We start from the raw sequence: 21,063 nt of genomic DNA, 5'->3' as shown, positions 1-21,063 counted from the left end.
ATAAACTGTTGACTAAGATCCCTTGATATCATAATTACATCAGGCAGATTATTTGCATCTGCACACATTAATTGATTGAAAATTTCAAGCGGCAGAAACATTTATTGATGAGTGCAATGCTATTGAAGCAGTCGACATGGACTTCAGAGAAACCTTTGTCTAATTTCCACATGGGAAATTGTTCCAAAAGATTAGAGCCCATAGGATCCAAGTTAATTTGGCAAATTGGATCCATAGTTATCTTGGTAATTAGCAGTAGGGGTGGAGAGTTATGGTCTGTGACCACAGGGAACTTTACTCTTTATTGCATACCTTACTGAACAACCCCAAGAATCAATGAAGATCGCAGCACAGATAGATCATACAGTGAAAAGCATATGGGATATTAAACTTCATTGGCTATGGAATAGAATATAATAGAACAAAAGATGCAATACAACTTTATAAATCATTTAACAGACCATACCTGGAGTACAGAGTGCAGCTCTTGAGGAAGAATATAATTGCATTGGAGAGAATGGAGAGGATATTCACCAGAATGTTACCTTGCATTTATGAAGAGACAGTGGACAGGCTAGATTTGTTTTCCAGGGGAGATGTCAAAATTAGAAAAAACACAAAAAAGGTGGATAATCAGAAACTTTTCTCCATAGTAGGATGATCTCAAATGAAAGAACAAAGTTTAAGGTAAGGTGTAGTTGAGTGAAGAATTCTTTCTCCCGGAATATTACTGGAATCAGAAATGCACTGTATGAGAAAGCAGTGAAGACAGATGCAGACACAAATATAAGACTCAGGATAATCGCTTGATCACCAAGATATTGAAGCTACAGGAAGAGTGCTGAAAAAATGGGATTGGAATAATTGGAGGTTGTTCGCAGGTGAAGGGATATCTCTCAAGTAGGAGGCTTTTAAAAGACAGATAGAGAAAATTCAGGGACAGTACGTTTATCTTAGAATGAAGAGAAAGTCTGGCCAAATTAAGGAACCCTGTGTGTTCAGAGATATTGAGGGTCAAGTAAAAGGAGGATTGAAGGAAACCAAGGAAAACATTTGAGGAATATATTATTGGGGATCATGGAGAAAATGTAAAGTTGCCAGCATGGCATTAGTGCAACCCAAATGAATCTTATATTATTAATTACTTCTCTGACATTTCTCACAACCTTGTGAGAAATAATACCTTTTGTCTTCTCATCCTCCTCTCTAAACTTATTTTGCAGAAAATCTAAACTCAGTTTTTTTTTTCTTCTTTCAGGTCTAAGCCTTCATTGTCCTGAAGTCTGAGTATCTAACTGTCTCAGTCTTGAACTTCTCAGTAACTTATATTCTACATCTCTCTGAGGTAAATAACTCGTGGAAGCATGTCCATTTAAGGTTTCCTCGAAGGACATTTTCATTACAACAATCAACCTACTAAACATTTGTCACACTGCTGCTCCAGAGCGCTTGACCATACTAACAGTTTTTTTAGTTATTGCCCAGTTCTATTCTGGACATGGTCTGAACAAAAACAAATATTGTTGCTGCAAAACCTCTTTGAAGCTATAATTTATTCCCTCTCAAAAATTCAAAAAGTTTGTTTGCCTCCTTGACTACATGATTGAATGATTGGGTTTCTTTTCTATAAAGTCACGCAAATCTGCCTAGACATTCATCACTCTAGTTAAAATCTGTTCTTGCTGTTACCTTCAGGCAGAAGGTACAGAGGTCTGGCACCTCCAGGATCATGAACAACATTTAACCAACCAATGGTTATCAGTTTCTTGGATCAATGAACCCTAACTTTAAATGACTCATAGACCATCAAAAGATCTATCTGCATGACTGAAATTTTACTTTTCTTTGCACTAACTGAAACTGTGAGTACAGTATTTATTTATCTATCCTTTGATATTTCTTAACTATTTTATTTTTTTTAATTTAGATATGCTGCACGGTAACAGGCCATTTTGGCCTATGAGCTCATGCTGCCCAATTAATACCCAATTAACCTACACCTTCAATACATCTCAAATGGTGGGAAGAAACCAGAGCCACCAGGAAAGCCCATGCAGACACAGAGAGAATGTACAAACTCTTACAGAGAGCGTGGAATTGAAATCCAGGTCCCAAAGGCATTGTGGCAACCATGCCAAACCATGTCTTGGCATGTTGTGGTATTTTTTTTCACTCTTGTAATTGGAATGTATATCTTATGTACCTGTGATTGAAGCAAATAAGGATTTTGGTGCATCTGTACATTTAATTTTTGTGAATGACAATAAACTAATTGAAAATTGAAATGTCATTTTACTTCAGTACTTAATTAACTCACACTGTTTAAATGATAATTGTCTTTCTTTTCTGTTTTTCATTCCTAAATGGAAAACATATATTCAAACTCATTATACTCCATCTGCCATCTTTACCGAATCAAGTCATAGCCCTTTTAACAGACATTTTTTTTTTAAGTTTCAGAAATAGAATTTATTCTTAATAAATATATGGACAAAAGAAGAATGTTGTGCAGAACTCTTTACATTCTTAGTGTTATTTGTCTATACAGTCATGTTCTGCACAAAGCAGTGGTCACTTTATTCTTCCATTTTGTCACTCTGGAAGAACTTTTCCTTGAAAGGAAGGCAGATTTCAGATTTATTGTCAGAGTACATACATGACACCACATACAACCCTGAGATGATTTTTCCTGTAGGTGAGGCAGAATTACCACTTATTAGTAATGCAAAAAACTGTACACAACATACACTTGAAAACAAATAAAGAAATGTAAGAAAACCAACTGTGTAAAACAGAAGAAAATCAATAAAGTGCATGAATCCCTAAATGAGTCCCTGATTGAGGTTGTTGTTGAGGAGTCTGATGGTGGAGGGGTAGCAGCTGCTCCTGAGCTGGTGGTGTGAGTCTTGTCGCACCTAGACCACTTTCCTGATAGCAGTACTGAGAACAGAGGGACTGCTGGGTGATGGAGATCCTTGATCATTGCTGCTGCTCTCTGACAGCAGTGTTCCCTATTGATATTCTCGATGATGGGTATTGTTTTGCCTATGATGTCCACTATCCTTTGCAGGGCTTTATGCTCAGGGTATTGGGGGTTCCCATACCAGAATGTGATGCAGGGTAAGCACACTTTCCACTACATATCTGTAGAAATTTGCCAGAGTTTCAAATGTCATACCAAACACTGAGGGAGTAAAGGTGCTGATGTGCTTTCTTCACAATGTCATTAATAAAAGTAGTGTAGTCAATGTCTCACTATTGGGTATTAACTACATTATTGGGTAATAACTACATTTTCAGGATTGACGTGCTAATTATTTGATGGATAATTATCACTCAGTGATAAGGGGTCCTGGAAGCCATTTTATACATGCGCTGATTTCATCTTTCATTAACTGCCATGGAGATGTCAATCAAACAGGGCTGATATTTTGCTGGTTTTATTTTTATTTGGGTCAGGGTATTTTTTTTAATGATATCGGATGTCAGTGTAGCATGATCAATAACCACAAGCAGGCTCAAAGTGAGTGATTAAAGGCCTTAATAACCTGAAATATCAGTCACATCTCAACATGGCCTAGATCCATGGCTGGTATGGAGGGAGGAGACTAGGGCTATCAGCCTTTATTGGGAATCTTACAGGGAGGAGTTACAGGGTAGAGGTGGGCCAGCATGTACAGTTGAGTGAGCTCTAACTTGCATTCACTCTATCCTTTTAGATAGAGTCTGGTGGGGTGAGGTGGGGCAGTGTCCAACATTACTGATCATGCAATTCTCCATAGTTCACAGATTCAGCCAAATTTGGTGGCTTTATTCGCTGTTGTGATTGCCACCGGTTGTGTCATTGGCTCCTGTGGGATGGTGACCTGTAAGGTAGACTGAATGTCTGGGGGCTGAACTGTGTTCATCCAAATGGGTTCCAGAGGGCGTTGGTGGTTCAGTATGTGGTTATATGGGTGGTGGGGATGGAGGCCTGAGGGGTAATAGTAATGGGCTTAAGTGGTCATTTTTCTGGATAACACATGGGACTGGCTGGTCGCTGATGAGGGCTTCTGGGTGCACTTCCTCTGCTGGGGTCTCTGCTCGAGCCAGGTCCCAGACAGACACCATGAATTCCCGCCTGTCTGAGTACTGAATGTGGGTGCATTGGGGGTTTGCAAGCAGGAGGTGCACCTCCTCGATCAGCAGGTCTGCCTTGTGGCTTCTAATGTGCCTGCAGAATAGCACCGGCCCTGGGGTCATCAGTCAGACCAGCAGCATGGTTCCTGATGCCAACCACCTAGGGAAGGAGAACAGTCTCATGTGGGGTGGCATTTGTAGAGTAGGGATCTAGTGGCGTGTAGTGCTCTGGAAGAACCTCTTGCCACTGGGAGAGCGGCATACTTTTGCCTTGAGGACCAAGAGGATTGCTCTCCAGATCGTGCCATTCTCCCTTTCCACACCCATTCCTGTGGGGGGGTTCTGGCTGATGGTCCTGCCTGTGGCTATACCTTTGGACAGGAAATATTGGTGCAGCTCCTCACTCATGAATGAGGACTTCTGATCACTATGAATATAACTGGGATATCTGAACAGGGAAAAGAAGTTGCAGAGGGCTTTAATGACCATAGACGTGGTCATATACGGGCAGGGAATGGCAAATGAGAACTCATTCAGGAAGTACACATTCTGATTCATGGATGGGAGGGAGCCCTTGAGCTTCATACCAGACATTCAAAGGGGCAAGTGGCCTTGATCAGATCCAATGCTAGTATGTGGGAGGAGACTAATGAGCCTTTACAGAGAGGAGTTACAGGATCAGAGGTGGGCCAGCTTGCCCAGTCCAGTGAGGTCACACTTGCATTACCGTGTTCCACCAGAGTTAACAAGAGCATTCTTTTTGTCCTTTTCCTACATTTCGATTCTAAGACTGTTGTTTAAAAACAATTCTCATCTTAAATTTAAGTTGTTAAGTTTCTTTATTTGTCACAAAATAACTAGTACAGTGGGAAGAATTTTTCTGTGAGCAGACTAACGTGTTATCTCTATTTCAAACAGCCAAGTAAAAAACTTAATTACAGAGTGCAACACATAAACGTGTTGAAGAAACTGTGCAGGTGACACAATTATTCTGCACTTTGCTCATACTTTTACAAATGGTTTAAGCCAGTGGTTCTCAACCTTTTTCTTTCAACAGGTACACAATCCTTTATCCAGACATCTAAAATCCGGAAAAGTCCAAAATCCAGCAAGTGGGGACCGGTGGTTGGGGGAGACTGCTGGGCAGCTGAGGGACCGCGGTTGGGGAGACGGCCGAGAGATTGGCGATTGGGGGAGGTGGCCGAGGGACTGGCAGTTGGGGGAGATGGCCAGGCGGTGAGGGACTGGCAGTTGGGGGAGACAGCTGGGTGGCTGAGGGACCGCGGTTGGGGGAGACTGCCAGGTGGCTGAAGGACCACAGTTGGGGGGGACAGCTGAGGGACTGGTGCTTGGGGGAGGCAGCCAAGGGACCAGCAGTTAGGGGAGACAACTGGGTGGCTGAGGGTCCACGGTTAGGGGAGACTGCTGGGTGGCCAAAGGACCGTGGTTGGGGGTACAGCTGAGGGACTGATGGTTGGGGGAGGCATCCAAGGGACTGGCAGTTTGGGGAGGCAGCTGGGCAGCTGAGGGACCAGTGGTTGGGGGAGGTGGCTGGGCAGCCGAGGGTCCGGCAGTTGGGGGAGATGGCCGAGGGACCGGCAGTTGGGGGAGACAGCTGACGGACCGGCAGTTGAGGGAGACTGCTGGGAGGCCGATGGACTGCGGTTGGGGGAGATGGCTGGGCGACTGGAAGGGGGAGGGGGTGGATATGGCAGCACAATTCAGGTGGTCTTTCCAAAATCCAGAAAAATCTGAAATTCAGAACACACTGTCCCCCAAGTGTTCCAGATAAAGGATTGTGTGCCTGTACTCACATACCACTTTAAGTAATCCTTATGCCAGAGGAGCTCCGTGATTAACAAGAGATTGCATAAGGTGGTATGTGGGTGGAAAGAAAATGTCTGAAAACTGCTGTTTTAATTGTACTTAATTGACTCGTTATGTACATGGTTTCAGAACTCCAAAGGAAATAGGTCAATTACAATTTTTCTCAAGCAAATATTTCAGTAACTATTGGGTCTAGAGCAGTGATTCTCAACCTTCCATCCCCACTCACATACCACCTTAAGCAATTCCTTACTAATCACAAAGCACTGATGGCATAAGGATTACTTAAAGTGGTATGTGAATGGAAAGAAAATGGTTGAGAACCACTGGTTTAGGCCTTTTCTTCCTGCTCAGTTTCTCCAGCACTTTATTGTGTTGCACTCCAATCCCAGCATCTGCAATCTTTCCTATTTAATGATTAAGGACTACAGGATAGCAATGAAAAGACAAAGGGTCATTTAGCACCAAGTAAGCACATCATGGTACCACTGTTACTCTAGGTCTCTGTACCCCCCTCTGGAACTGGATCCTTGACTTTCTCATCAGAAGTCCACAGTCAGTACGAGTTGGAATCAACATCTCCTCATCAACACAGGTGCACCACAAAGATGTGTGCTTACCCCACTGTTGCACTCTCTATACATCCATGACTGTGTGACCAGAATCAATTCCAATGCAATCTTCAAGTTTGTCGATGATACCACAGTTATTGGCAGAATCACAAATGGTAATGAAGAAGCGTACAGGAGGGAGATAGATCAGGTTGTTGAATGGTGTAACGACAATAATCTTGTGTTCAACGTCAAGGAGATGATTTTGGATTTCAAGAGGAAGTCACGGGAACACGACCCAGTCCTTATCAAGGACTCAGTAGTGGAAAGGATCAAGAACTTCAAATTCCTTGGTGTCAACATTTCTGAGGATCTCTCCTGAAGCCTCCATATTGATGCACTCACATGTAAAACACCAAATTCCATGACTTATTCAAAACTATAAATTCTGATTCTGATTAAAACTTTATTCCTCATGGAAGGAGGAAGAAGAGCATGCGTGGGGGGTATGAAAGAAACTTCAAGGTGTCGGTTTCCTTTCTTAGGCAGCAGGTGTTGTAGATGGAGGGAAAGGGAGTTTGCATTATGTTCTCAGCTGCATTTTCTATCTTCTGTAGCTTCTTCCAATCTTGTTCTGAGCATCTCTCACACTAGACCATGATGCATCTAAGAAGAATGCTTCTTATGGTGCACCTGTAGAAGTTGCTGAGTGAAAAAGGGACACGCTGAACTTACTTCGTGTTCTAATAAAGTTAAGATATGTACTTTCTTGACCATTGCTTTAACTTGTCAATAATCATCTCCTTCATCTGACTGATGTTGAGAGAGAGATGTTTTGATCTTGGCACCATGTCGCTAGACTTTTAATCTCTTTCCTGTATTCTGTCTCTTCTTTATTTGATACTCAACCCACTACTGTGGTGTTGTCAGTTAATTTGAAGAGGGAGTTGGAATGGCATTTAGCTGCACACATGCAGGTCCTAATGCATTCTAATTCTGATGAAAGATCATGACTTGAAATACTTTCTGTTACACACAGATGTCACCTGACTTCCTGAGCATTTGCAACAATATTTTTAAAAAATCTATTATTTTGTTTCTGATCTAAGGTAATTGTAAATGTAATAAGCTTGCTGTTCCCAGTTGTGCAGGACTTAAAAATTTTGGTTTGTAAGGCTCTGTGTTTAAAATGAAATTTTAAGTGCATTTAACATGTTGAAAGGTTTGAATGCAATTCTGAAGATAGCTCAACTGAAAAAGCAATCTTATTCAATAATTTTAACACATAATAGTGGGTGAAAAACTGTATGAGTCTGGCGATTTAACTGCCTTCGTTCTGCTTCAAAATAGAGATGTTTTATTTGTAATGGTCACATTATTTGGATGAGAAGGCAAAGCAATTCAGATGAAGGTGCATTTCCTTTTCTTTCAAATGTATTGAACAACAGGTCTTATGTTGTTATTAATGTGCTAATGATGTCATTTTAGCTTTTATGTCAGCAGGCATTACATTGGTGTTTGTGAATTGGTACTTATTTTTAATGCCTCTAAAAAAATTTGCAGAAAAACTTGCTGTTTTAATAATACTGAGTGAAATGTTGAACTATGTCATGTTACTAGAATTATTTTATCCACATTTGCTCATTGGAGAAATTTTCTTTGAACTTCTTTCTTGCTTTAACAAAATGTTTATTTTGTAAATTAAATTTTTGATTCAGCCTCACTTTTGTCCAATTATTTCTATTTTGTTCTTCCTGTTGCAATGCGTGATCTCCTTGGCTTTTCAAATTTAGATCTCAGTTTTCCACTTTTCCCTTTTCTCCTGACACAACAAAATAATAATTAGGGATATTCAGTAACTATTGGCCCATAATAACATTTGAGAAAGCCTCTGGTGTAATAATCCCAGGAAAAGTGAAAGATGTGTTCAGAGTGTAATGATCTCAAAATATCAGACTCTGACAACCTTAATGCTGATGGCAGTCAGGAGTGCACCCGTGTCTTGCACATGACAGGGCCACTGCCTACTGATTCACAAGTTTGAATTACAGTTAATGAGAATACAAATTGAGAGAGGTGTGTATCAGGCTGCCAGCTGTCGATCAGTCATTTTTTTTCAATTAAAACATCATGGAGCTGCGTGTGTTTTCTTAACATACATGGATAGATCCTCTAACATAGACCTGGTTCATAGAAATCAGATTCAGATTTCAGATTTATTGCCAGAGTACATAACATCACACACAACCCTGAGATTCTTTTCCTGCAGATGAGGCAGAATTACTACTTATTAGCAGTGCAAAATAAAACAAACAAAAAAAATAAACTAATAAAGGAATGTAAAAAAAATTACTGTGCAATACAGAGAAAAAAGTCAATAAACTGCAGAAGTAAGAGACCATTGGGATACCAGCTATTGGGCAAGGTGCACAACATTCTGACTGTAAACTCCAAACAGTGTCCACAAAAATAACATTTTGACAAGCTGCATTTCCAGTTTGATTGAATGTCAGAACTGTCAAAGGTTTGAATACTCCAAACCTGTGCTGTCATAACTGGCACAAGTTCAACAGTCAGAGATTTCCAAGTATTCCCACGAAAACCATTCCAAAGATCAACTTCTCACAGTTTGAATTTTTAGTTTAATATGATTGAAACGTCACAAACTGCTTTTGACTCTCAAAACTGGCGTTTTATCTTGTTTACAACCTGACTAAAAAAATTGTCTATTTATGGAACACAGTTTTCATATCCTATGGCACTTCCTCACTGCCTTTTGAAAATATTCTTCCAATCTGTATTTTCAACCAAGGTTTCAATAACTTTCTTGATCATTACTTCAATAATTTGACATTTCTTTTCTTTGTTAACTTATTTCTCTTCTTGACCTAAAGTTTTGTGGAACTTTTTATGTTTAAGGCATTATATGAATACTTATGGTTGGTATACTGAGGTCCAAGAAAAGACACAATTTGCATTTAAAAATGAAACCAAATGTTGATTGCCTTTTACTTCCCATGGATGCTGCATGACCAGTAGAGTTTTCTCCAGCACTTTTTATTGCAAGTGATCACATCTACCGTCCCACCTTCAATACAGAAGTACACAAAGCCATTATACTATTTGTTTGTTATAGTCTACTCCTACTTCTAGAATATAAAACATAGAACATTACAACATAGTACAGGCCCTTTAGCCCTCAATGTGCGGGCAACCTAATATTCCTACCAAAAAAAATGAAACCTTTCCTATGTGCCTGTGCCTGCCTGAGTCCCTTAAATGCTTCTAACATTTCAGACTCCACCACCACCTCTGGCAAGGCATTCCAGGCAACCACAACTCACCTGCATAAAAAAACTTACCCTGATGTCTCCCCTAAATTATGCTCCCTTCAATTTGTACAGATGTCCTCTAGTGTTGCCTATTTCTGCCCTGGGAAAATTTACTGTCTCTCCACCCTATCTATACCTCTCAGAATCTTGTAGACTTATATTAAGTCACCTCTCATCTTTTTTTACCCCAAAAATCAAAGTTCCAGCTCTGCTAACCTTGACTCATAGGACTAATTTTCCAATCCAGGCAACATCCAGGTAAATCCCCTCTGCACTATCTCCATAGCTTCTACATCCTTCCTATAATGAGATGACCAAACTGAACAGAGTATAGGTAGTCCTCGACTTCCAACCTACATGAGTTATGTCACCCGCACAAATTACTGATTTTTAAAATAAATCTTTATTGAAACTTCTGTACATGTACCTATTTTGTTTTAAAAGTACTGTATACAGTAGTCCCCGCTCCCAGCGGCAGCCTGAGATCCCTGCTCACAGCAGCAGCCCAAAGTCTCAACTGCCAGCATCAGCCCAAGGTCCCTGTTCCTGGCAGCAGGCCAAGGTCTTTGATCCTGGGGGCAGGCCAAGGTCCCCGAGTTATAACCAGTTCAAGTTACGACCAACTCATCAGTCCCAATTACTGTTGTAAGTCGGGGACTACCTATACACAAAGTGTGGTCTCACAAGAAATTTATAGAGTGGCACATGACCTCTTGACTCTTGAACTCCATCATCCATAGGCCTTTTTAACTATCCTATCAACTCGTGCAGTAACCTTGAGAGATGTATGGATTTGGACCCAAGGTCCCTTCTGTTCCTCCACACTGTTAATTATTTGACCATTAACCTTTTACTCTGCCTTCTGGTTTGATCTTCCAAAATGCATCACCTCATACTTATCCAGATGTACCTCCCTCTGCCACTTTTCCCCCCAATTCTGCACATTCTCTAACCTACACCTTTCAGCATTATCTAGTATTCCCCCAACCTTTGAATCATCCACAAACTTACTGAGCCATACTACTGCTTCTTCATTGAGGTCATTTCTTCTTTCTTTGGCTTGGCTTCGCGGACGAAGATTTATGGATGGGGTAAAAAGTCCACGTCAGCTGCAGGCTCGTTTGTGGCTGACAAGTCCGATGCGGGACAGCCAGACACGATTGCAGCGGCTGCAGGGGAAAATTGGTTGGTTGGGGTTGGGTGTTGGGTTTTTCCTCCTTTGCCTTTTGTCAGTGAGGTCATTTATATAAATTAAAAAGAACAAATCCCTGCAGAGCTCCACTAGTTACTGCCCTCCAAGCAGAATACTTTCCATTCACTATTATACTCTGCCAATGTTTTATTCTCACACCCAAGGTTCCAGGGATTCCATGACTCATGACTTTCTCATGGAGGACCTTGTCAAATGCTTTACTAAAATCCATGTAGACCACATCTATGGCCGACCTTCATCAATTTTTGCTACTGCTTCAAAAAAGCTAAATTAGGCTCTTAACCTTCTACTCAATAAGCTGACTATCCCTGAATAGAATGTTCCTCTCCAAATGGTCATAAATCCTGTTCTTAAGAATCCTTTCCAATAGTTGGTGCACCACTGACATAAGACTCACCAAACTATAATTCCCAGGACTCTCTCTATTACCTTTTTTTTTATACAGGGAACTACTTTTGCCATTCTCCAAACATCTGGCAGTTCCCCTATGGCCAAGGAGGATGCAAAGATCATATCCAATTCCCCAGCAATCTCTTTCCTCCCTTCCCACAGCAACCAGGACAATATCATATTCAGCCCAGGAACTTATCAATCTTAATGTTTTTAAGAAGATCCAACACTTCGTCTTCCATAATCTCAACATCATCTGGCACATAAGCCTGTTCTATTCCTGATCTTAAAACATTCCTCAACTATCATCACAGATCAATGATTGGGAGAATGGATCAGCTTGTGATGGTATGGTGGAGTGGATATGATGGGCCAAATGGTTTATTTCTTCTCCTATACCTTATAGTCTTAGAACATATTAAATAAAAAGAGGAAGATATTATTTTTGCATCAAAATATATCATGGGTCACTGAATACACTTTGCTGAAAAGATGAAACTATAATTGAGTTCACTATTGATTAGATCAATGTAGAACTAAGTGGGCAGCCAAAGAGCATCTGAGCTGTAGTAAACCAATGTTCCGAGGAACATTCTGCACCAATATTTTCCTCATCTTCATTTTCACATTGAAGGATAATGAATTGTTAATAATAATTTCTAATTTACATTCTTGTTTTCAGGGTATGGACTAACTAGATCTCAATTGTTGTTCAGCTCCAAAGCCAAGTAGACCCAAAAGAATAATTTAAAATTCAATCACAATCTGCTGGGAGAAAAAAAAGAATGGTCAATGATTTGAGCTGAAACCCTTCACTGGAGCTAAACCATCGACCATTGTTTTTTTCCCATTGATGCTGCTCGACACACTGAGTCCCTGCAGCAGATTGTGTTTATCTTCATATTCCAGCGTCTGCAGTCTCCTGTGTGCCTCAATAAATTAAAATTCATTGCCTTGGAATTTTGAAAATTAACTCATTATTTTTCAAGACATATTGTACGTTTTGTGTCTCTCTATAAATGTTTCACATTAGTTTCAAGGAACATCAATAGAATATATAAAATCCTAGTACCATGGTTTTCAAACTGTCCCCCCCCAAAAAAAACTCACATCCCACTTTAATTATTCCCTATGCCATAGGTGCTCAGTGATTAGTAAAGGATTGCTTAAGGTGGTTAGTGAGTGGAAAGAAAAAAGTTTGAAAACCACAGTTTGAATCATACCAAATTGACTAGTATGTGCACAGTTTCATAACTCCAAAGGAAATAGACCAATGACAATTTTTCACAAGCAAAATATTTAATTAACAATTGGGTCTGGAGCAGTGGTTCTCAATCTTCCCTTCCCACTCACCTACCACCTTAAGTAATCCCTTACTGATCACAGAGCACTTACGGCATAGTGATTGCTTAAGGTGGAAGGTGAGTTTAGGAGGGAAGTTTGAAAAACCACTGACCTAGTATATTAAGAATGTAGGCTGCCATGAGTGCTCTAAAGTAGTATTTCTCAACCTATGGTCCAGATTATTGCTGGACTGTTGGTTTGCTGTGGGTGGTCCACAGCAATGTGATGAAGACAAATATTAATGACATTATAAATAGGGTATCATGACTCATCTGTTCTAGTTATATTTGTTTTTCACAGCCTTTGTCATTTTCTGTCTGGTTTCCCTCCTGTGTGATTACCTACCCTGCCCTAATTTATTTCATTTGTGTCTGATTACCTGCCTGTGTCTTGTTATCTTCCCCTCCCCTTGTGTATATAAGCTGTGCTCACTCCCATAGACCTTTGTTTGATTCTTTTTTGACCCTGCCCTGGTCGACTGATCATCTGTGTACTGAACCTGTGATAGTTGCCTAACTGAACTGTCGCTGAGTCAAACATTTGAGTCTATTCTCTGTGAGCCTAATTCCTTGTTAGTACAAACTGGCCACAGCATTGGACCCAGCCGGCTCTACCTCATTAGAGGCCGATCTCAGGGTGTGTTTCTTTCTCAGCTTAAGGATCATGTCATGGCCTCCAGGAGATTAATGCTCATCATGAGGAACTCCAGGCTTCACTCTCAAATCAAGTGAGTGATCTTACTAATTAGATGCAGCAGCTCATGGCTCTACTGGATGCGTTAGGCCCAGCTCCTCCAGTAGCTTCTCAACTGGCTAGTAGCCATCCTCCTCCTCCTCCTGCTCCAGTAACTCCCCCCGCCACCCCACCAGCCACTCCCCCTCTCTCCTGACCAGAACGATTCACAGGATTAAGCAATTGCCAAACCTTTCTAGTACAGTGTGTTCTACACTTTGAACTGCAGCATTTCAAATTTTTCTCTGGAAGACAGTTGTAATGTGACTGATTGCACTCAGACAAGTGAGGAGTACAAACACGCTTTTAATAGCTTACAATCAATGGCTCGTAGTTACAAGACTCCACAGGGGAATCTGAGGTAAGGTGGGAAAAATGAGGGTTTATATTGGTGAGGGTGGAGCTAAGGGACAAGCTGTAATGGAAGATTCTAACTGTGTTCTTTTTTTTACTTTTGCAGCCTTTTGCTTCTGCAAGGCTGAGAACCTGCTTGTTTTTAGAATCAGCAGACATGAGCTAAATTCCACTGAGGGGCCAGAGATGCTGTTATCTGACGAAAGGACATCTGTGTACCAAGAACATTTAATCTTCCTGCTTGTTTTGATCACAGACTGTCAGAGGCCTAGCCTTGATGCAAAATAAACCATTGTATTCAAAGTGATAAGCTAGCTTGCTCGCTTATCTTTCTTGATGTGCTGGGAATAGGTGCTTCGGTAAGCAGGTTTTGGGTAATATAAGCCATGGACCCGCTGCTGAAGTTTGAGACTCTCCGAGAGGTGAAAACATCTCTCAGCAAGAAAAAGAACTTCTAGAGTCCAGCCAACGTCCTGGTCAGGGGAGGTGGAGAAGCTGCTACCGGCGCCCTGACAACCTACTACAAGTGTGCAGTTGTTGCCTCGCTTCGGCAGTTGGGACCAGTCCAAGCATTGATAAGTATAGTTGGGAAGGGCTTGCATATTGTAGTGTGAAATCAGCTTTTGAATTTGTAATAAACATTTGTATAATCTGAACTGCTTTTGGTGTGTGTGTCTAATTTCTTTCGGTAGCTCAAACACTGTGACCAATCTAAACGAACAAAGTGAGAGGTACAAGTTTACCCAAGACACAAGCCAGCCATCAGAACAACACAGACAGTGAATTCTAGTTCACTGCATTCACCCCTTCCTTCAGAATGGAGCCTGTATGTGAAAAACAAAGACCATTCATTCAAAGAAAAACTAATAGTTTACGTTTAGTCCATCAGAGGGTCTGGTAATTCTGGTCGAGCGCCACGGTACTGGAGAACTTTGGGCTTCTTGAACTTCCTGTATCCCCATGGCGCAGGGTTGCTGGGTCTCAATGGCTCGGGCTTACAATGTGGGGTCGATTGGACCACTTCCCGAGCAGTATCTTCCGGGACCCTGAGTGGGATACTTTGTAGTTCCTGGCTTACTTGAGGCATCAGATTCTCAGTTGCAGCGGGTGTCAGGTCTTTGATCGAGATGGTGTCCTCTCTGCCATCAGAGTGTGCATACATTGGGTTGGTGTGCAGTAGGTGCACCCTCTCAATCAAGGGGTTTGTCTTGCTGCTCCTCATCTGCTTTCTCAGTAGGACTGGCCCTGGTGCCATTAGCCTAGCCAGGAGAGTAGTCCTACACATGGATTTCTTCTGGAATGTAAACATAAGTTCGTGAGGAGTTGTGTTGATTGCTGTGCAGAGGAGCGGCCTTATGGAGTGGAGCACCATGGGTATGACTTCTTGCCATCATGACTATGGAAGCCTTTGGACTGGAGAGTCAATTTCATGACCTTCCATACAGTCACATTCTCTTTTTCAACTTGTCTATTCCTTCTGGGATCGTACCTAGTCATCCTGCTTGAGGCAATACCCCTTATGAGCAGGTGCTGGTCTCTTCGCTCATAAATGGTCACTATGGATATAGCTGGCTTACATGAACAAAATGAAAATAGAGTGCAAGGCCCTGATGACTGTGGTAGTGGTCATGTTTGGGCAGGGGATGACAAATGGAAAACATGAATACTCATCGATAGTGTTGAGAAACTACATTTCCATTGATGGAAGGGAGGAGACACTTGAAATCAACATTGAGTTGTTTGAAGGGGTGGGATACCTTTATTAGGTGTGCGTTGTGGGGGCAGTAGAAGTGCGGCTTTCACTCCATGCAGACCTGGCAGGACATGATCATTTCCCTGATGTCCTCAATGGAATAGGGCAGGTTGTGTGCCTTGACGAAATGAGCCATCCGAGTGACGCTTGGGTGGCAAAGCCTTTCATGGAGTGACCATAACTGACTGGTCTGTGCAGAGACATAGCTTCCTCTTGACTGGGCATCTGGAGGTTCATTAAGAATACCAGGCCTGAATGCTATGTTGTAATTATAGGTGGAGAGTTCGATCGTCCATCTAACGATCTTATCATTCTTTATTTTGTTCCTTTTTGCATATTAAACATAAATGCCATTGGTCGCTGGTTGGTGAGCAGAGTAGATTTTCTTCCTGCCAGGTAATGCCTCCAGTGCCTGATGGCCTCAACAATGGCCTGAGCCTCTTTCTCCACTGATGGGTTCAAATGCTCATCGCCTTGCAGGGTGTGGGATGAAAAGGCAGCCAGCCTGGCCACCTGGTTAAGGGTAGCAGTCAGAGCTATGTCAGAGACATTGCTTTCCACCTGGAAAGGTGCATTCTCGTCCACTGCATACATGGTGGTCTTTGCAATGTAGGTCCGAACGTAATCAAAAGTTGCCTGGGCTTCAGACGATAATGGGAAAGAGGTGAACTTTAAGAGGGGTGGACCTTATCTGTGTAGTAGGAGAAGAAGCACAGGCACCTCCTTAAGGCCTTCATGGTCTTTGGGATCAGCAGGTCTAACAGGGGGTGCATTTGGACAGTGTCATGGCCAATTATGCCATTCTTTACCACATAGCCCAGGATCACCAGCTGTTTCATCTGGACACACCCTTACTGGAGTTGTACATGAGGTTCACGGCCTTGACTGTGTGGAGAAACCTCTAGAGGTTAGTGATGATGTTGGCCTTCAACCATTTTGTTCATCTGTCTGGAAGACCAACACTCCATTAGTGATGCCAAAAAGAACCCTCTAGAACTGTTATCTGACGCAAGGACATCTGTGTAACAAGAACATTTAACCTTCCTGCTTGTTTTGGTCACAGACTGTCAGAGGCCTAGTCTTGATGCGAAATAAACCATTGTATTCAAAGTGATAAGCCTGCCTCAAATGCTGTGTGGGGGCGGTCCTCGGTAATTGGTGGTATGCAACTTTCAGGTCAATGGTCGAATAGACCTGATGCTGCGCAATTTTGTTTACCATGTCTGAAATTTGAGGGAGGGAGGTATATGTTCAGGAGCTTGAAACAATTAATTGTTTGGCTATAGTCAATCATTAGCCTGGACTTTTCTCCCCCTTTTACGACTATCAGCTGGGTTCTCCACGGGCTGTTGCTTCGCTCGATTTTTTTTTTAGTTGCCGCTGTGTCTCAGCTCTAATAAATTCCTGACTGTATTGTCTTCTCTTTGCAGCTATTGGTTTGCAATCAGGAGTCAGGTTTGGATACAGTGTGGGGTGGGAAATCAATATTTATTGTGGAGAGACCACATTTAGCATCTGGCTTTTGGAACCTTCTGTTTTGCACCTTCAGTGATTGGAGGAAGTGGGCCTGAGAACTCCATGGTCACACTTTTAAGGTGACAGAGGAAGTCAAGGCCCAGCAACACAGGAGCACACAAATCCTTCAATACATACAATCAGAACTTGGAAAAATCCCCCCCCCCCCCCCCTTTTACAGTTAGGTGTACTATACAATACCCCTGGATCATCACAGAGTGTGAGTGCAAAACTGGGAAAATATGATAATCCGTTGGGTACACTCTTAAGTTGCACCACAGAGCAGTCACAGAGTTTATAAAGCTCTCAGTGGAGCCAGTGTCTACTAAGTAATCAGTCAAATGTATTTTTTCCTCTATTGTCAAGTTATTCAATTGGTGAGGTATTTCCTGATCCAGGACGACCGATGCCAGTGCTCTGGAAATCCCATTTCACCTCATGCTGATGTTGACCTTCTCTTCTTGGCCCATGATGGACATGATGGTCAACCATAAGGGGCAGCAAGATGGCTGCCCTCCATCTTAATCAGAAGAAGGACTAGGTGGCGTTGACCTCAAGGTGCCGCAAGATGGCCACCATAGCTTCATGCGATGCTTTACTTCTGGTGGCAGGTCTCGCCACGAGACGCAGTAAGATGCTGGCGGCAAGTAGCGTGGAGCGGCTGAGTCGAGCGATGATTTCGGGGTGGCACATGCAGTCATCCTTTTCTGATTCCCTTTGGCCGGGATTCACCCAATGCCCTCGCTTACTGCATCCTGAGCACACGCAGTCCTTTGCTGAGGGTGGGTGTGGGGATGCTGATCCTGACCACAGAAGTAGCATCCCTGGTTGCACATGGCCGGAGCAGTCAGTGCTAGAGCTGCGGGGACGCAGTCATCCCAATGACCTGGTCCTCTGTAAAGGCGCCGCTTTCACTCGTGAGATCATCATCCTGTTCGAGCACTTTCGCCAGCTTCAGGGTGCTGACCAAGTCTTTCTTCCCCAACTCTAGCAGTCGCTGCCTCATGTACCTTGACTTCACTCCTGCCATGAGGGTGTTCCAGATTTATTCCTCCTCTCTCACCTGGGTGATGGCCATTTCGTAGTGGCATTTTCTGGTCAGGGCCCACAGTTCAAGGACATAATCATCTAGCAACTCACCCAGATATTGCCGATGTTGAGAGTGTCAGTGCCTCACCAGCACGTCATTCTGGGGCCTCGTGTAGCGGGCTTTCTATGGCTGACTCATATTTAACACAGTTTCTGATGACAGCAAACCCCTTGGGGCCGACTCGAGAGAGAAGTGCAGATCTCTGGAGATTATCCGAATTGAGGACATCTTGTGTGGCCGTCAGGTAGGATTGGATGCATTCCAGCTAGTAGGCAAATTCCTCCAGGGCCTCAGGGAACAGAGGGTCAACCTAGAGCATGCCTGGCTTTAACAGGGCTTCCATCCTGCTTAAAAGTTAAACTATTAAAATTGTATTTTAATACAACACTCAGAGATAGTGAAGAGTACAAACATGCTTTTAATAGTTTTCAATCAATGGCTGATAGATACAATAATCCTCAGGTGAATCTGAGGTAAGGGTGGAAAACCAGGGTTTATATTGGAATTGGTGAGAGAGGAGTCAGCTATCAGAACAATACACAGACAATGAATTCCAATTCACTCCAATAGTGTTTGTCATTTCTAATTTCTCTGGCCGAGTAGATGCTAGGGCTATGGCTGAATGGGCTTTTGCCTCCTCTGTTCACTTCCACTCTATCCAAAGTTTTTGACCACTTGACTCCAAATCATTTTGATGAATCTCCACCAAGGCAGACATCTCACAGCAGACTAAGCCATAGAGTACCGCAAACTGACAGCTGACACTGGTTGGAACACCTCTTCCCTGCTTGCTACCTTCTAGAATGGGCTCACCGATGATATCAAGGACCAGCTGGTTTCACTGAAGCACCCTGCTGGCCTGGACTCTTTCATCGCCCACATCATTAAGATCACCAACTAGCAGAGGGAACAAGAAAGAGAGAGTGCCCAGCAGTTGTTTCCCTCTTCATCCTGAAGAGGGCCACCACACAACAACAGGCCTCCACTACGACACCCCTTGCCTCAATGTTCTCCAGCTCCAGAGACCCTTCTGCCCTCTACTAGATCAAAGGAGCTCATGCAGCCGTGTCGCACCAGGTTGACTCTAGAGGAATGACTGCGGCATCTTCAGGAGGGGAGGCGCATTGGCCAGTTGATGTGTGCCTGTCTGTTTAACAAAGGCAAGATTTTCCAGTGAAAAGGTGGGTGCTGGTGAGCTGTACTATCTCTCCTGATTATAAATGTCATACTTTGACTAATATTGATGTTGTTCCCCCTATGCTTTCTGAGAAGTTGAAGATATTAATTGACTCGGGTGGAGATGAGAGCTTCATGGATTGGAAATTAGCCACGAAATTGAATTTAACTGTTTCCTCTGCCTCATCCCCCAGAAGCAAGTGTCTTGGATGAGAGATTACTATAGAGTCACTCGTCACACCAAACCTCTTAGGCTTATCACCGCTAACGGTCACATTGAGCTGCTCAATTTCCACCTTTTTAGCACTCCACTTCACCCCCTTATTCTAGATTATCCTTGGGTATCATTGCACAACTCTCAAGTAAACTGGTCCACTGGGGAGATAACAGGGTGCGAGGGGTGGGGGGGGGGGGGAAGAAATGTAGGCTAAATTGTTTCCCATTAAAGTGTTTTCTTGCCTCTCTACTGCTGCCCACTAAGTCAGTTGATGGGGTTTTGTCATCTCTCTGAGAGCACAGGGGCCACAGCACCCCCATCTGACGATAGTACGCCAGATTACCCACACCATTCAAGAGTTCCCCAGAGTTCCCATAATCTCAAGGAGGTGTTTAATAAGGTACGTGACATCTCCCTTCCTCCTCACAGAGACAATGACTGCACTATTGACTTGCTCCCTGGAACTTCTCCTCCTAAAGGTCGGCTGTACTGCCTGTTTGGGAATGCAAAGCCATAGACAAATATATTTCAGCCTCCTTCATCCTTAGTGGGTGCTAGGCTTTTGTTCACTGACAAGACGAATAAGTCCCTCTGGCCCTGCATCGATAACATCACCATAAAAAATGGGTAACGTCTTCCTCTCATAACCACTGCATTCAAACAGCTACGAGGGTCCAAAATCTTCAAGTTAGACCTAAGAACTGCCAATCACTTGGTGAGGATTAGGGAGGGGGATGAGTGGAAAACTGCTTTTAATACACTCAGTGGTTATTATGAATCCCTTGTTATGCCCTTAGGCCTGACTAACGCCGCAGCTGCCATCAAGGCTTTGATCAATGATGTTCTCAGGGACATGCTCAATTATTTTATTTTTGTGATTTGTGTGATATCCTGATCTTCTCCCCTGACCCTGAGATTCATGTTCAGCACTTGAGCCATGTGCTGCAGAGACTCCTAGATAACCAACTGTTCATAAAGGGGGAGAAGTGAGTTTCAAGTTTCCACCATCTCTTTCTTGGGGATCATTGTCTCACAGGACAACCACCGAATGGACCCCTCCAAAGTTGGTGCTGTCACTGAATAGACAACTCCCACCTCCATAAAACAATTAGTATTTCCTGGGTTTTTCTGATGAAACACATGTGAACGTTAGCAATTTCAGTACAGTTGCTGCTCACACTAACTCTCCCATGAGCAAATTTGTGGTTTTTATTCCCCCTCCCCCCCAGGCAGAACTGTCTTTTTGGAGACTAAAGACTAGTTTCACCATGGCTCCTGTGGTCACACTCTCAGTCAAGGTTGGCAGTTCTGACGTGGGAGTGGGGGCTGCCCTGTCTTAGTGGTCCCCCACAGACAACAGGCTCCACCCATGGGCCTTCCTTTCCTGGAAACTGTACCCCACAAAGAGGAACTACGATGTGAGGAACTACGATGTGAACTACAGGGGGCT

At 42.9% G+C, this 21,063-nt stretch overlaps 1 long non-coding RNA gene across 1 annotated transcript; it reads left to right on the top strand.

The window, feature by feature from the left end:
• Window positions 1-13,081: 13,081 nt before the first annotated feature.
• On the top strand, window positions 13,082-14,518 carry LOC138739922 (uncharacterized). Its single transcript, XR_011342565.1, has 2 exons — window positions 13,082-13,869; window positions 13,969-14,518. It is a non-coding gene; the product is annotated as an uncharacterized lncRNA (long non-coding RNA).
• The last annotated feature ends 6,545 nt before the right edge of the window (window positions 14,519-21,063 follow it).

Source organism: Narcine bancroftii, chromosome 7 (assembly GCF_036971445.1).
Source record: "Narcine bancroftii isolate sNarBan1 chromosome 7, sNarBan1.hap1, whole genome shotgun sequence".
Lineage (NCBI taxonomy): Eukaryota > Metazoa > Chordata > Chondrichthyes > Torpediniformes > Narcinidae > Narcine > Narcine bancroftii.
Note: the sequence above shows the minus strand (reverse complement) of the source record. Positions and strands in the feature narration are given on the sequence as shown.